Source organism: Halichoerus grypus, chromosome X, assembly GCF_964656455.1.
Source record: "Halichoerus grypus chromosome X, mHalGry1.hap1.1, whole genome shotgun sequence".
Taxonomy (NCBI): domain Eukaryota; kingdom Metazoa; phylum Chordata; class Mammalia; order Carnivora; family Phocidae; genus Halichoerus; species Halichoerus grypus.
This window is the reverse complement of record NC_135727.1, coordinates 108416120-108432005: the sequence shown is the minus strand read 5'-3', so window position 1 is coordinate 108432005 and position 15886 is coordinate 108416120. Positions and strand designations below refer to the sequence as shown.

General features: G+C 38.7%; 1 protein-coding gene across 2 annotated transcripts in view; it reads left to right on the top strand.

The window, feature by feature from the left end:
- Positions 1-484: 484 nt before the first annotated feature.
- Positions 485-15886, top strand: part of IL1RAPL1 (interleukin 1 receptor accessory protein like 1) — a 1364983-nt gene continuing 1349581 nt past the window's right edge. For both annotated transcript variants that reach the window (XM_078065379.1, XM_078065380.1), the window contains exon 1: positions 485-1418. The gene's annotated coding sequence lies outside the window, so the exon portion shown is untranslated. The remainder of the gene's footprint in view (positions 1419-15886) is intronic.

Sequence of the window (15886 nt, the reverse complement as noted above, 5' to 3'; positions counted from 1 at the left end):
TGAAGCACTTTGCAAAACTGTCCTTTAGAAACAATTATCACCTTGCCCCCTGAGGTTCGGAGCAGTCCCCTCCCCTCCCGCACCCCGCTCAAAGTGATATTGAGAATGGTTCTGTGGGGGCAGGGGTGCAGGGACAGAGGGCGATCGCGCGCTATAACAAATGTGCTTTAAAGAGAAGAGACGAAAAGGTTATTGTGAGCGTGTCAGTTTAGGCATCGCTTTCTGTACCTTTCTGCCTCCTAGAGAAATGGAACCCTAAATCTAAGGTGGCTTCCGCAGGAATGGATAAGCGTCCCCATTTGCCGTCCAGTTTTGCCTGGAAAGACAGATTCCCGTTATTTGAGGCCTCTCGGGGTCTTTTCCAAAAGATTTCCAAGCTACCCTCCTTTCTCTTTAGTCCTCGGAAAACTAAAACTCGCAAAGCGGTGGCGTTCTGTGGATTGGCTAGTACTAAAATATCCATTGGGTGGCAGTAACACTATCCTCTTTATGACTTGCAGCAAACCCAGAGAATGCATTCAATCAAATGAACCGATCTTGTAGAAACACTGGAATCATTTATGCATTGCAGTTTCTCTTTCTTGTTTTCGCTCCTTCTTTCCTGGGATATTTTGAGTGGATTGTGGCTATTAATCAAGATCTCGAGCTATTCGTGGTTTCTTGTCGTTTTCGCTCAGGATTAGCATCATTCAAGGCAAACGCAAACCTGCTTTTTTTTCCCCCACTCTTTTCTGAAAAATCATTTTTGGGGGCTGCTGAAGAGAGCTAGGACCCAGGAGACACCTTCCCAAACAGCAGGGGTTGTGTGCTTTCACACAGCAGTACTGTACAAGGAAAACCCCGTCGGATCTGTTATTGCGGGATACTTGTGAAATATACATAGGATTCTTTCTTATGGCTGCATCCCGGATCTGGAAATTTTACTTGGGGACCAAGAGGATCTGAAGGGCTACATGTATACAGAAGATTTGCAAGCAAGACTCCGATTCTTGTTATAGAGCTCGCAGACTTCCTCACTTACCGGCCTTTTTCCTTCCTCCTTTTTAAAAAAATTTCTTCCCTCTTTTTCTGCTCTCTCCTCTCTCAGTGTCTCCTTTTCTATCTGCCTCTTCTTTTTTCTCCTAGTCGTCTCCCCCCCCCCCCTGCTCTGCACCTGGATTGTATCTTCACCAAACAATCGGGCACTTTGAGAACTAACTGGAGGCAGTCTTGTAGGGAAGAGCTGTATGGAATTATCTGCTTTTATGGTGAACTTGGCATTTGTGAATGGGCATCTTGTTCACGATATTAATTGCTAGCAAAAACAAGAAAAAGAACACAGGAGTAAAACGTGGATTTTTCTGAATACGCATTGTGATGACCAGCAATTACCTTGCCGACTGATATCCAGAGGAGAATAATTTGGAAGACTGTTGTGGGTAAGGTCATTTTCTATATGCAAACCCATCAGTGGCGTGAGCAAACTTGGGCGTTTGTAATGGGAATGGGTGACTTGGATGATTGCTGCATCGCACTGATGGCTGTGATGTGGCCGTTATTGGCACTGAATGGAATAACTGCAGTTGGGTGTGTTGGTGTGTGTGCGTGTGCGTGTGTGTGTGTGTGTGTGTGTGTATGTAGGTCTGTATTCTGAGTGTAATTGAAAATAAATCAAAGCATCACTTCCCCCTCCAATTATTTTGATATGGAAGAGTGTCTTGAATTAATTCCGGGTAGACACTCTATTGTTTCGATGCAATATTTGTGGCTCCTGTGTTCTGGAAGGGGTAGCAGCAGTGAAAGGAACACTTACTGAAGAGCCCTATTTAAAATGAAACGAGCTACTCTTTATTCATTAAAAGAAATATGTTTTCAACTCAGTGCAGCATTCTGCTGCATTTCACAGCCGCAATGGGACCAGGGACATCCCACTTGTCAAGTTCTTAAACTTTAAGGTGATAATCATTGTTAATTATTCTCTAGGTTGTGATTATGGGAGATTATTAAGTACCCTGGGCTACTTTTTTATCCACTGGATTATCGTTTGGAATGAAAAGAAAAGAAAAGAAAAAGCTGAAAATGATGAGCAGAATAGAGAATCGTGCAATATTATTTTAAATATCACCGAATGCTTTCTTTCTCAAGTTCAATAGCCCAATAATATAATTATTTACCTAATACCCTAAATAGCTGAAGCTGCGATCCACGTGCAGGGGAGTTGAAGGTCTGGAAGCAGAGACCATCCTTCTATTGCAATGCAGCCAGCTTTGGAAATGCAGGCAATTACACACTTCTCTTAACCTTAAGTTGAGGATGTGTCCTATCTGCTACATCTATTTTACCCTTTCAGTAAAAAGTTAGAGACTAGACCACGAAGGATGTTTAAGCATATTCTGCCTGGGAAATGGGATAAAAAAAATCAATATTGATGACGTGGTTCAGTGCACTGTACTGCAATGCTAAAGTCCCATATTCAGTACCTATGATGAGAGAATGGAGCATTTACATGTGTTATAAATCTCACCTGGTAGATTGATCTGAAGGGGAGGGGAGAAGATATGTGGATATGTAGGAAGATGGATGGAAGTCGTGCATAATCGGTGATTATGTAACTTCATTACATCAGCGAGCTTCAGTCAACGATAGTGAGATGAAATGATTGTATAGAGGGAGGCTCCATCACCCTGTTAACTTTTGAAGGCTTGTTAACAGCTAACAGAGGAGGAGGAGGGCAGACAGAGATTAGCTCCGAGGGTCCTGTAAACCCTGATCTCTGTGGCAAATTTAGCATGAGTTTTCTCATAGTGAGTTTCTGAGGGACAGCAGATCTATGTAACCTTTAGAGCTGGACAGGACCAATTTTAGCCACACCCGTGGAGAGTCAAAATGAGTCCGCAATGTTTCACAAGTGCCCCGTTGAGTAATTGGGGCTGATGATCCCAGCCAAGGTCATAGTTCTGTACCCTATGATTGACATACATGACCCCAACTGAGCAGAAAGTTAAATTGGTTGAAATGAAGACAGTGAGCAGAATGACTATTCAGGGTCCTCTTGCATTTTGCCTGGTGGAGCTTAATGCAGATTTCAGCCTGGTGTTTCCCTCATAAAAAACGATTGCTTCCACAGTGTGTCAGAAGTGAGTGTTGTGTACCTTTATCTTTGCCTTGACAGACCTCTTTCTGGGCCATTTTAACCCTCAGGGAAAAGAGAAGTAAAAACCTTCCAAGGTAATAATACCTTGTTAAATTAGAAAATAAATGGCAATGAGTTCATTATTAATACAAATCTCAGAAATAAAGAGCAATCAATTTTCAAGTTTTACTTCTTGAATGGCTTAAGGGACATGTTGCAGCCGCCTGTGACTTTGACCATGAGATGAGATAAATGTACTGTGCTTGCTGTACTGCAGAACAAAATGTCATTTACCCTGATGTTTTATTTGGACTTGCGATTTTTTTAAAAAAAGAGGATACACATCAGCTCCTTTTTGGCCTTCTAATGTTTCGGGATCTGTTTTTCCCTCGATAGATTCTAAATTCCCTCAAAATGCAACTCTGCTGAAATCCTAACCCTGTGGAATTAAATTGTCTTTTCATCTAGTTGTGCTATTTCCTATTTCCCTTTACATTTATTTTCCCAAGAAGGCTAAGGGACTTTTCTAGCATGGAGATGAGATGATTCTGTTTTTCCTGTGGAGCCAGGTGCAGGATCTAGACATCTACTAAGTAACTTTGCGAAGATCTGCTTACCCCAAATCAGAATGGTGGAATGGTGGAATGAAATTTTGAGCTCCGATATTTGAGACCACTTTAATATTTCTGCAGGACGTGCCTAAACGTTGATGTATTGTGCCAGTGGATTTGGAGGTTTGGTGTTCATATTGTGGAGAAAATTGGATGTGAAGTTAACTCCTGATTCCTTCCTTCAGGGGTCAGGGTAACACTACGGCTGCTTCCAGGCTGTTAGTCTCCAACTACGTACAGAAATACAGTCTGTGATGATATTTCATGTACTCCTTATTGTAATATTTTATAAATGACTTCCTCATTTGTTTTCTGACATAAGCCACACATATGTTACCAAACAGGGCATATTCTGGAGGCTTTATAAGCTCAGTAGGGGATAGAAATAATGCTAGAAAGAAAAAGAAGTCTCTGAAAAAAGATACTGACCATCAAACATACGGACCCATGTAATTGCTGTCCTTTTAACTTGAAGACTGCATATATTCACATTAGGAAAGATAGTTTTGGTCATTTTAATGGCACTTTGTAACCTGTTACTTTCTTTTCGTAGACGATTATGTAACCGAGGCAGGTTATAGCATTTTTCTTCAGTATCCTACAAATCAGTAATAAAAAGCTTTGCTTAATAGGAAAGCACTTAAACATGAAGGCAGTGAATAATTTAAAATATCTATTTCTCTATTTCATTGCCCTTTTATCAGCCCAAGTTATGTAGTTAGATTAGAAAATATTTGGGGAAGATAGCAGAAGAAATACCATTTATAAATATGGAAAGTACTCATTTTATTTCCTGACTATTTGCTTCAGCAAAGTCAGGATGTCTAGCTGATAAGTAATCACAATATTCCTCAAACTAGGAAAAAATTTAAAAGAGATGTTTATTATGTTTGCAGTGTATGTGAACAAATCATGTTATTGTTAAAATGACATTTAAGAACAACTGAACTTTTAGGATTAATTTAAGATTTATATTTCAGATTCTTTTAGTCTGTTACAAACTGAAGTGTTTGGGATCTACTTTGTCTCACAACAGATATGATCTTGGCTGTTTGGTAAATCTCATGTTTTTATAAAGCAGACTATAAAATGTGTGGCACCCAAAGCACCCAAGTGTTGATTAATAAGATTTAAAAGCAAGTTTTCTGGTCATGCTCAACTTACAAAGCATCATTGTAATAGCACCATTTGGGCAGCTATAGATAAGACCGTGTCAGCATTTTTATTATTAAATTCCAATCCTATTTCCATTAGTTGTATCAGGAATGTCAAAGAGGAAGGAGCCCAGCTCTAAGAGACATCCAGGCATTGTGGAATTTGGGGCTGAGTCAGAGGGCCCCTGTGGCACTTCAGGCTCTGTCGGTGCCTTGTGACTTCTGACCCTGCGTTTCACCTCTCAGGATTCAAGATAATCCTTTGAAATCAAGAATCCTTTAAAATAGGATAGTTAACATTTTGCACTCAAGAAAGAAGACGTATGTCTAAGGGCTCACCATCCAGCCATGCCTTAGAAAGATATGCAATTATTATTAAGGGTTCCCCAAAGTTGTATGAATTTAGCAGTGCATTTTTTCCTCATACTCTTATTGTAAATCTTTGTAGGCTCTCTCTAGTCCCAATTACAGTTAGCTGGTAGGTAATATTGTTCAGTGAGTAAGTAACAGACGAACTGAAGGCTTTGGTTGCTAACTTTCACTCAGTACTCCATTTTTTCAGCAGTACTCATATGGGAATATAGTTGCCTTAAGTAACTAAAAAAACAGTTGCTTTTGAATAACATTCAAAGAATGGTAACTAAGGGTTTTGTGTGTGAGAGTGTTTTCAGCTGATTACTTGGTGTTTCATTTTGTTTGTTTGTTTTTTTTAACGCTCCTGAGTACTCAGGTGTTTCTGTTTTTGGCACCAAGAGTACACAAACAAATGTTCACAAACTTGATGCTACTACTTTAAATTGGGTCAATTGACCAAAAAGCTACACTCTTTTGTCACTTTATTACCAAAAGCACAGTGCATTTGAATACTAAGTGTAACAGAGGGCATAAGAATATAAAGATAACGGTTCTGTTTTGGAATTTGCTCATTGCAATAATTACGAACGTTCTTTAGGGGGAGGCAATCCCCCGTGTGTCACCACTAACACTGCATTTCTTTAGTGTTCTTGTATCTTGGCATAAATATATTTACACATATAAGAAGGGCATAGGTGGTGAAGGGACCTTCCATAGATGTTTTTAAGTGACTGGAGAATCAGGTGAAAAAGTAAGTTTTTATATATTGGTGAAGGTAAAATTGGAAAATGGAAAATTAACCCTAAATGTACATGGACTTAAACAACTTTCCTGCTAAAGAGCAGGAAATAAAGTACATGGACTAAATAAATAAAAGTAATATGTACATGGACTTAAACAACTTTCCTGCTAAAGAGCAACCTTCTCTTTCTAAATTCCCAGTGTCTTACTTTTTATGTTAAGTATCCCCGATATTTCTCTGTTTCAGATGAATTTGATCATGCATGTTTATCTGACTTCACTGATGCCTGTAAATAGCCAGCATTTTCTTGGTTTCCTATATTTTTAAAATGCATATTCCCTTATGACTTATGGAACTGCTTTAGATTTGCTCAGGCATATTTACAAAGGAATATTATAGGAATGTAGACAGCCTTGTTTATTTGACAAATTCTGCTAATCACCTTACAAATATGCTTTTTAATTTCCGCCCAGAGAATGCCACCCTGGAATATCTTATACTGCAGACAGCATCCCATTACAGGCCAACCACATGGCTCAATGGACATTCCCTTGCTGCTTACCCTGACCATTGGCTTACAATGAAAGAGCCTTAATTGACAGGCTTTTTTGGTTCCCCTGTGTAGAAGCAATATGCAGGTGTCAAAACTCTAAGACTCCTCAGGCTTTTAGCTTTGGAGAAGAGATGACTGACCGACCCGATGTTGCTTGCCTATCACAAGATCTGAAATTGCCAAACAGTGAACTGTGAATAAAGCAGAGGGAGAAAGGAAAACACTTTTACTATTTTTCTTCTGAAAATCTGCTCTTTCCTCTTTTCATATTAAAACATTCAAAGTAATTTTTCTCATGACAAGCTATTCAAAGAGTGTGTTGTAGTTACTATGTTCATACATATAAAATGCAACAAATGGCACTGAGCTGTTTTGTTCATACAAGAGTTACATATCTAAGAATACATATTTAACAGTAAAATTAGATTGTATTTTGTAATATTTCCTAAGTCAGGAAATACTGTGTGTGGAGTTTGGACTCAGCAAAAAAAAAAAAAAAAAAAATGCAATGGACTGTGAATTGTGATCATATAATTATAGACTATCACTCTTCCAATATGTTTGTTAATTATGTAACTTACACTTTATGTGAATTATAATTATAAATAAATCACTGTATGAATAATCATAAAATTATTCATAGCAGTTTATTTTGTCATGGCCTGATCGAAGTGATCTAATTGGTAGTTTCTTGCCCTATCAACATTTCTGTGTAATACAACTGTGAATTAGTATAGTGATATTCATCATTTTCTGCTATAAAGTTCCCCTTTATAATTAAAAAAATTGGGAGGCCACTTGATCATAGTTGTACTTTCAGTATCAGTTGATTGAGCAAATGCATAATAATAATAATGATAATTATGCATATGATCAGTCTTTTAAAAATGAATTTCACTGTGTATAGTCACAACAGGGTCTATTTATATCTTTGAAATATATTATTTATCTATCTAAAAAATTTGGTGTATATTCTAGATTCTAGACCTCTTGGAGTAACTCCTGCAGCCCTGGTAAATAAAAGGCATATATGTCTACACTCAAAATACTTGCATTACATATGCACATGCAACATGTTATCTTACATACAAAATAAAAAGCAAGTGCATATGATGGTGAAATGTGGATCAAAGGAATTAGATTTTTGGATGTGTAGAGTTGGAGTATCTAGTTTCCTAAGAATATATTTAAAATTCCAACATAGGTAAATTCACTTTCAAACTTTAAGATTGAACTATTATAACATAGAAGTGTCTGATGTTATGGAATACTTGCATTTTAAAATATAAAATAAACACTATTTTTATCACAGTCAAATGGAAATGAATTATTATAAATGTAGCCAGGGCTGATTATGATAGCCTCATACAAATCTAATGAAATTATATAAAGTGTAGAAGTATACAGATGCCCCATTATGTCATTTTAGCCAACAAGGAAATTTTGACCCAGAGGAATGAAATTAAGTTCCAAGATCTCACAGTTCATTTGCTCTCTCTCCCATGATGTGTGATTCCACTTTTCTGATATGATACAAGCCCTCAGCTGAGTATTTTAGTTACGTAGCAATATGTCCTGCCATAAGATATTTTTGTAGTAGTGTGAAGCATAAGAAAAGTATTTGTTCTTGTTGAAGCTAATTTTAGTGCATCTCATCTTTTGGCCTCTCACTCACTTAATTGATTCGCGATCATTCACATGGCACCCCCCCTCGGAATCTGTGGACTTTATTTTTCCTTTATGCACACCATATACTCTTGACCTCGTTTGCTCTCTGGAGACACAAGACAGGGAAAGTTGGGAAAATAGGTCACTGGTGGGGCATCCTTGCTTTTCCATACTGTCCTCTTTCCCATTAGCTTTCTATCTCCCCCCATGCAAGGAATTGCTCTTCTTTGGAGCCCCTCCTTTTTCTTGACTTTCCCACACATCCCACAATGGGACGTCTCTGGCTTTTAGGATTGTGTGCTGCCTTCTTGCTTCCGAAGTCATCCCCCTAGAGGTCTTATCAAAATATATTTTAGCCACATTTGACCCCTCTTTGAAGAGATGGAATTCCGTATTTCATTTCTTCACCAACAGGTTCACTCTGCTTACATAGACCATAATAATGAACCAATTTGGGAATAATGATGGCAATATTATTTATATCTGATTTGCCGAGCTACCACCACACAGCTACTAAGTGAAGGCGATACAGCCATAAGGATCTCTGATTTTTGTTAAGATGTGTAACATATGAACCACTGGTAATATGCTAAAGGCAAACATTGGGAATAATAGGTTTTGCCCCTTCATATTAGGATAGTGACATTTGGAGAAAATATGCCATTATTTTTTTTTTTTTCTGACTCAGATAAAAATGGCTTCAGTAGATTGCATTGTAGCTGATAAGGTGGAGAGGGGGCTGTGGAGAACATCCTCTTATTCTGGTTGGATCTTGCAGAGCCCTCTCGTCCTCCTGAGTAGGCAGCTGCCAAACATACCTGTTTGAAGAAATGACACTGGCTATGGGTACCACAATGTTCCCAACCTCTTGCCAACTTTATTTCAGAAGGAACACAGTCAGAAGAGCTAAACACAGCAGTAAAAATGGAAAGCCAAGAGACTTAAAATGGTATCAGCTATTTTGTGTAAACAAAGCTTCATGTGGCCAAGGGAGAAAATTTGAATGTAACAAATGAATCTGGTGGCTCTCAGTGCTAGGCTTTTGAATACCCCTGTTAAAGCCCCTAATTGTTCTCACCATGACTGAACTCCTGAAAGGTACTCAAGAGGTTTCCAGTGCCACAGTGTGTAGAGTAAATGCATTCAAGGGGTTTCTAGGGGGTTTGGACTCTGCTGCTTTCCCTTGTCGGGGTTCTCCTCCAGGCCCATAATAACACAGTCACAGAGCAAGCCGCTCCATCAGTGGGTGTGCTCATCGCAGTGAGTGAACAGTTTAGCTTAGCTCCAGGAGGCCGGTGCCTGTCTGTTTTGTATTTCCAGGCCCAGCATTGTGCATGGCTTAGAGTAGGTCACCAGTACATCATTGTGACATGAACAAATGCTGAAGCATTTAGTGACAACAGATCAGTTTGAGGTCAGAGTTCTCCCAACCCCATGAAGCATGGTAAAGTGAGGAAAAAAACTGCTGATTTAGGAAAGCCATAAAGGAAAACTGAGTAATAACGGAGAAAGGATTAGTATTAGTAGTTTGTAATCTACAAATAGAAAAAATAGCTGACCCTTCTTTCCTCATTTCCTTCCTTCCTTCCTTCTTCCTTCTTTCCTTCCTTCCTTCCTTCCTTCCTCCCTTCCTCCTTCCCTCCCTCCTTTCCTTCCTTCCTTCCTTCCTTCCTTCCTTCCTTCCTTCCTTCCTTCCTTCCTTCCTTCCTCTTCCTTCTTTCTACTCCCACCATAAATATTTGTGTGCCTTCAGTGTACAAGGAGCTATGAGTGTGTTCAAGAGATATTGAGATGAGTGATAGCATATATCTGAGCCCAAAGATGGTCAGGGGTAGGGGTGATAAACAAAATCATATATAGTTGTAATTCATGATAGTCTACCATGTGTACTTCCGAGAGAGGTGTCAAGTATGGTACAGGCTTGGGAAAGGGTCAGAACACATGCACTTGGAGGGGTTAGGAGAGGCTCGTTAAAGGAAATGAGGTTTAACTGGACTTTGAAGGAGCTCACACTGGTGTGGAAAGGAAAAACATTCCAGACAGAGGAGAATAAAGAACAGTGATATCATAATATTATGGGGTACATGATGCAGAATGTAAGAAGGTAAGGCTGGAGCCCCAAGTCTCCAGGTCTGACAGCCAGGAACAAATGGAATGGGGTTTCATGGGCATAAGGAAAACAGAACATTTTATGACCTACTCAGATTTACGCTTTAGGAAGAAGAGGAACAAGTTAAGATTCTGTATCTCCAAGGTACCTTTGATTCCCAGTTTTGTGAATTTCCCAAGGGCTCCCAAATTCCATCTCTATTGCAACTTTCTTACTGTTGAACCCCTGTTCTCCAACAGCCATCATGGGCTCTCTTCATTTCCTTTTCTCTTGCCTCTTTTCTAAGACTAAACTACTGTTACCAGTGCTAGGTAATTACAGAGCCAAAGTTTAAAATTAACTTTTTTTTTTTTTTTTAAGCAGAAGGCAACATTCTATAATGGAATGTATCCATTCAAACTCTCTTTGCTTAGTTAGAAAGTTACCACCCACCCTAGCAAAAATGCTGTGGTTTATATGTAACTTCAGTGAGAATGTTTGGCAATTCATTTGGGAAGAAGGGGAAGTTGGAAAAGGCAGCTGGGGAGAAAAAGAAAAAGGAAAGTGCTTTATGTAATGTAATGGCAAGTTCGAAATATAAATTCCAAAATGGTTTTTTATTAAGATCATATGGAAAAAGAGTATTGCTTTAGAGGATAATATATATTCGGTAACAAGAAAACAGGATTTGGGTGCCTGGGTGGCTCAGTCCATTAAGCTTCTGCCTTTGGCTCTGGTCTTGATCCTAGGGTCATGAGATCGAGCCCTGCATCAGGCTCCTTGCTCAGCAGGGAGTCTGCTTCTCCTTCTCCCTCTGCCGCTCCCCCTGCTTGTGCTCTCTCTCTCAAATAAATAAATAAAATCTTAAAAAAAAGAAAATAGGATTTATTCCTAGCAAGTATGAACCATTTTGTTAATTCCTAATAATTATAACACTTTGAAATTCTAGGAAAGAAAGCCAGTATGGCTTATGCTGGCCCTTGGTCACCACTGTTCTTTGAACCTATTAAATTAGCAAAATCGCTCCTTCCAATATGCCATTTAATTGATTAACTCCTTCATGTGAATGAGAACTATTTGAGGGTCCTGTCTATTATAAGGATTGTGCTTAACATGGGCTGAAGATGTTAAAGAAAGTTCTTGCCATGTTTATGGGCTCAAGTTTATGGACTAGTGGGGAAAACATCTGTGTTCAGTTGGGTTCCCTAGAAACAGACAGTTTAGTTGGTTCTGAGGCAGAGGAAGAAAGCGATTGTGGTGTGGTTGCACCTGAAGATTTACTGGTACAGAACAAACATAATGAAAGCAGTGTTTCATTAGTGTTAGCCAATCTGTGATTTGGACTAGTGGCAGGGGTAGGGGGAGACTAGTTTTGAATATAGTGAATTTGAAATTATAGAAATAATATATCCTAGAGTTCCATATTTACTGAAAAAAAGAGAGTCATATGACACTATTCACTTTTATATTACATGACATACTAATTTCTTTCCTTAATGCAAGGGAAGTGCTATTACTTTATATTTTAAAATGCTTTCTTCGGCCCTAGTGAGGTGGTAGAAGCCATCTTCATGTTTTTATTTCCTGTAAAGATATTTAGTCAAGTTGAATTCACTGAGACCATTGTGCCAGTAATTTTTAAAAGTAGTGGCTGTGTCTAAATGGGCACCCACTCATTAAATCATAGAAAATCTGAATAAGAATGAACTTAGTACACCTCCTTGCAGATATATAAAATCTCTTTACTACAACTCAAATAATTATCTGTTACCTCATATTCACTTTAATCAACAACCACGTTGACTATTTTTCTCCTCAGTTGACCTGACATTCGACATTCAATTCAGTTCAACCAATACTCCCAGATTATGTACCTTCTCCACACTAAATGCAAGCACTAGGTTAGAATGGGCAAGTCACTCATTGCCAAAGTAAGTAAAGGTGTAGATTGCTAAGTATTTTTAAAGACTTGTCTTAAAAGAAACAAGTAGTTCTCACCACCACCAAGTCTACTCTTCAAATACTGGATCCATTTCTTCTCTGGTCCTGGCATGTCTTTGGTAATTAGAAAAGTTTATGGTATTTTTCAAAGACCAAGAATTCAATGAAGATGATACTCCTTTTCTATTACAATACTCCCCTTGTGTTTATGGATGTAAATGTTTTATTTTTTTATTTTTATTTTTTTTAAAGATTTTATTTATTTATTTGGCAGAGAGAGACACAGGGAGAGAGGAAACACAAGCAGGGGGAGTGGGAGAGGGAGAAGCAGGCCTCCCGCTGAGCAGGGAGCCCGATGCGGGACTCGATCCCAGGATGCTGGGATCATGACCTGAGCCGAAGGCAGACGCTTAACGACTGAGCCACCCAGGTGCCCCTAAATGTTTTATTTTTTAAATACATATTATTCAGCTTATTAAGGGGATTTGGCATCTCTATATATTGACTGTATTTTTTTAACTCACTATAACTTCAAGGCTCCAGGCTCATAAGTTATTCCATTTTTACTGTTTTTATCGTGCTATTTGTGCACAGCACACTTTTCTTTTATCCTCCTAGAGTTGAGTCAATTGATTTTAGCTTTGCCACACAAAGTATCACATTTCTTAAAGTAGTAAGTCATGTGATTTTAAATTTCCTACTCAGGAGCTATGTAGGTGGTATGGGAGAGGAGTGATGCCTGGTGGAACAGACTGTGCATCAGAAGCTCTTTAAACCTCATCTATATTTGTAAGTTAAAAAAATAGAATTACTATTTCCTGTTCCCAATACTAAAATTAGCTTTAATTTCTTAAGATCATAATCAGAGAAGGTGTGAGTTATTGCTCTTAGCATCTTCCTTGGCCTTACCCAATTTCTTGGAACCAAAGATTCAAATCCTGGTAGATCTAAACTCATCTTATATTGGTTTTGGTACTCCTGGTAGCCCAATCTTACTAGTTGTGTTATTCGTTTTAATGTTACTATGGCTACGATTACAAAAGTATAAAAAGAATACATATGATAAAATCTCATCGTGTGGCTTCAGTCCAGATTTTTGGATCTGAAGGATATTAACAAATTGAGGGTTCAGTTTAACTTCACTGGAATCATTAGTTAAGTCACGGATGTTAAATAGACCTAGCTATTACAATTTAGTACCGTTCTAAGAAAGAATTACAGCCCCCAAAACTTATATTTGTATTTGCACAAATTTGCTTTTTGAGAATCTCAAAAGATAAGTGGAAATTGTTTAATACCAAAGGATAGTCTCTCAGAAAACTTATTTGTATGAGACCTGTTCTAATTTTATGTTTGGAATATTAAAGTGTGGGATAGCTTAGGGCAATGCACAAAATATATTGAATTCCAAGTCACCGTCCAAAGAAAGAAAGAGCTACGTAGACCAAGACACCAGCCATTGAATATAATAAGCTTAAACCAGGTAGTTACCTGGCCCTTGACAATACCATGAAGTGTACAGACTTTGCCTGTGATATTCTTCTGCCTTAACTTAAGCAGCTCTCTATCTCTTTTGACCACCATGCGCTAACTGAAATAACTTTGATTTCTGAATGCTGAGAGTTCCCCACCATGGAGAACACTGTTCTCCTAAGAATATTATGTGCTCCCAAGTCACTGCTAGCTGTGTCTTTTTCTCATCAAATTTACCATTTAAAAATTTTACTTCTGTGTGTCTCCCTGACTTGAACGTAAGTCTGAGAGGGTAGGACCTCAGCTCTCTGGGTCACCACATATCTTTGGTGCCTGGGACAGTGCCTGGCCCCTAGTATCACTCAGTAATGATCAAAGAGAGGGAGGAAGGGAGGGAGGAAACGAAGAAAGAAGGAAAGTTCTCCAGAGGTATCCTGGTCTCAGCAAGATACAAAAAGGAAGAGGAGTTTGTTGAAATAACACAGTAAGCCCAGCTTAGCACATATAATGGCATTCATGATGCAGTGGGATTTATATAGTAAAGGGAGTGTCTATTCCATCCCTCAGGTCAGAACACAGGCTCCACCACAGGCTTTAAAATGCCAGGTCAGTTGATAAGACACACTAAAAGCCAGGCTGAGAGCTTAGAACCTCTAGCCAAAACTTTTGGTTACATCAATAATGCAGAAAACGGTGTTTTAGGACCATTAACCTGACAATAATTTTGAAGGTGAGTGAAACAGAAATGGACTGGAGCCTATACTTAGGTAGCTACTGCATTTTTATAAATTACAAGGTAATAAAACTCCTCATACTTTTTTAGCTTTGTGACTTCTTTCTCTATAATTTTCACCCAGCATGTAAGTATTTGTTAAGAGGAAGCTTTTAAGAAATCATTGAGGGGCGCCTGGGTGGCGGTCAGTTAGGTGTCTGACTTGGGCTTTTTATGATCTCAGGGTCCTGGGATCAAGCCCCACGTTGTTGGGCTCCCTGCTCAGTGGGGAGTCTGCTTGTCCCTCTCCCTCTCCTCCTCCCCCTGCTCATGTGTGTGCGCATGTACTCTCTCTCTCTCTCTCAAATAAATAAATAAAATCTTAAAAAAAAACAAGGGTGCCTCAATTTAAAAAAAAATTGAATTTTCATCTTCACTCTTCTTGGTATTAATATATCCTCTCCTAATTGCAGAAGAGCTCATGGTATACTAGAATTGACATTAGGATCAAGACAAGTCTGAGTTCCAATTTTGGTGTTAACATTTACTAGCTCTGTAAATTTTGACAGGTCACTTAGTGTTTCAGAGTTTTGGTTTCCAGATCTCTAAGAGAAAAAATGCCTACCTTTAGGATTACTGGGAGAAGTAAAAATAATATTTGTGAAACATATAGTGTAGTGCTTTATAAATAATAGCTATACAATAAATGGTAATCCTTATTATTTTAATATTTTCACATGTGTTATGTTGTTAAAATATAGCAGTTAAGAACATTACATAGTTTTGTCACCATACCCAATGGTCATTTTTCCATCCTCATCTCAGTTGATCTGTGAGCAGCATTTGCACAATGGATCATTCCTTCTCCTTGGTACATTTTCTTCACTTGGCTTTCAGGATAACACAATCTCTTGGTTTAAGTTCTATTTCACTGGTTGCTTCTTTTCAGTCTCCTTTGCTGGTCTCTTCCCTTTCCTCTTCTTCGTGTTGGAATGACCTATGGCTTAGCTCTCAGTGGTCTTCTCAGTCTACACTCACCCCATTAGTGAGTTCATCAGCCATTTGCATGGCTATAAATACCATTTTTGTCGCCACTTCCTACATTTATACCCTCACCTTGGTCTCTCTTCTAAACTCCAAACACGTGCGTCCAACTGCTTATCTGACATCATCACCTACTTGACATTGTCAGTTACCTTGTCCAAAACTGACTTGTCTTTTCTCACTACTCTACTCCGTGCTCCCATCTCAACTGATGTCAGTTTTATCCCTCTATTTGTTCTGGCCAAAAATCTTGGCATCATTCACCATTCCTCTCTTTCTCTGACATACCACATCCAATGTGTCATCAAGCCCTGTTGGTACTATCTTCACACATATCCAGAATTTAACCACTTCTCACCATGTCTACTGCTATCACCTTTGTTGGAGCCTCCATCATCTCTTTCCTAAATTGCTGCAGTGACCGTCCAAACTG